The sequence below is a fragment of the Penaeus monodon genome, chromosome 12 (assembly GCF_015228065.2).
Source record: "Penaeus monodon isolate SGIC_2016 chromosome 12, NSTDA_Pmon_1, whole genome shotgun sequence".
Lineage (NCBI taxonomy): Eukaryota > Metazoa > Arthropoda > Malacostraca > Decapoda > Penaeidae > Penaeus > Penaeus monodon.
The window spans coordinates 2,942,599-2,945,098 of NC_051397.1; positions in this window are offsets into that span (position 1 = coordinate 2,942,599).

The window sequence follows — 2,500 nt, forward strand, 5'->3', positions numbered from 1 at the left end:
TTCGTAGACTCTAAGGTGCCGGTGAGCGTGCCATCTATGGTTGGCACGGCATTGATGATTTCAGATAGAGTACCCGCGCCTTGAGGCAAAAGATGGTCTCATGTTACGTGTTATCAACGTCTACGAGACCTTGAGCGTGCCACGGGAATACCTGGCTGCGGGGTCACGCGTCTCCCGGCAGATGACCTTGACCTTCCTACGCCTACCCGCACCACCTCTGTTACACATGCTCTTGGCCCGGTTGTTCTGCATGCACTGTCGTGTGTTTGCCTCCCGCAGAGATTGGGGATTGCATTTCTGTTTTACGTTATTTTTTTGTGGTTTCCACAATTACTGCTGATTCCTGATTTTCCCACGAGACAATTGGACGATGCCAGCACAACAAAAATGTCAATTGCAACAACGCTCTGACTGACCTCATGATCCACGAACATGCCAACTCGACTTCCGACTCAGCACATTGCTCTCCTCTGACCGTTTCCCTTGCTCACGCACAACATTCTACCCTTTTGACTTCTCCCTCACTGTTACAAACATTTATCTTCCTTCCATGAATGTTAGTATGTTATCCATGTGTCTAATATATAGTTTCATCTTTATCATTTTTATTCCTTCATATAACACAACTTTTTTTGCTGTTCTTTTTAGCGCACCGACTACTTAACAAAATTAACGGCGCCAACAAGGTAAGCGCCTAATCACCATGTACTCGCCTTTATTGTCACTATTAAGCTATTACCTCTGTTGTACCTACATATCAGTTTATTCATGTTTATTGCAGTCATACATCCTTGGTATCCACATATATATTATATTGTGTTACTTAAGCCCGTTTATTTACTCCATTGTATTTTACACAATCCTGTATTCTCACTATTTTGAGTTTAGTGGCGAAGGATGGTGGAGAGGTCCACGGCTGCTCAAGCATGAGCATACCGTTGTTGATGATGATTGCACTTATTACCATTACCATTTTTTTTAGCTTATGATTGTTTAGATAGCTGTGCTTTATCACTTTCTCTGACACCTGCGGCGGGGACCGAGGCGTTAGCGTGACCGAGCGTTGTAAGAACCCATTTCACATACGGCCTATTTCAACCCACACCAAATCCCTCCCCGGAGATGCTCACTAATGCATCTTGAGTGTTTCGCATAACCCTTATAGCTACAGGGCTCCCTTGTGGCCACACGTAGCAGACACCTTCCATTATTCTACTGTTGCCATACACATGACACTATTAACTTAAATATATATTTAATACAGTAACACAAGCTTCAACCTACCAAGTCTTTGCTCAACTGCGGATGCGACGTCTGCAGGCCCTGTGATGTCGCCCCGTGTACGCGATCCTTTCCCTTCCACTTCCTAGGGCACCGCAACCCTCGTCAATTTCCTAGCTTGACCTGTATAAAGAGGCAGACACGCTGACCGGATCGAACCTCTGTCCGTCAGTTGTATCTTTCACTCTCTACAATAAACTGCTGTAGTGAACGAGAAGTCTGTTGCACCTTCACCACTACCCAAGATTATACCGTCTCGTGCCAGACGCAACTTGTCTGCACTCTGCTGCTCATGGGCTTCGTTACAATATGTATATATATAAAAAATATGCATATATATATATATATATATATATATATATATATATATATATATATATATATATATATATATATATATATAGGGAGTGGTTAGAGCATCGGACTCAAAACTGTCACGACGGCAATCTGAGTTCGAGGGTTCGAGTCACCGGACGGCGCGTTGTTCCCTTGGGCAAGGAATTTCACCTCGACTCGATAAAAACACCGGGCGGAAGGCAACGGCAAACCACCGCTCTAAATTGCCAAGAAAATCATGGAAATCCATGATCGTCAACGTCCTTGTGGGACACACACACACACACACATATATATATATATATATATATATATATATATATATATATATATATATATATATATATGCGTGTGTGTGTGTGTGTGCGTCCTTGTGGGACACACACACACACACACACACACATGTATATATATATATATATATATATATATATATATATATATATATATATATATATATATATATACTTATATGTGTGTGTGTGTAAAGCATATGTATATATATGTATGTACATGCATACATATATGTGTATGTACTTATATATATATATATATATATATATATATATATATATATATATATATATATATATATACATACCTGTTATCCAAGTTTTATATAAAAATTGCCTATTCTGTGTTTCATCAATGCTTTTCGTTACCTGTCCGTTATCACTATCATCACCATCATCATCATTATCCTCACTACCATCATCCTCACTATCATCACTTTCATTATCCTCACTATCATCCTCACTATCATCACCATCACCATCATCATTATCCTCACTATCCTCACCATCATCATTATCCTCACTATCATCACCATCATCATTATCCTCACTATCATCACCATCATCATTATCCTCACTATCATCACCAT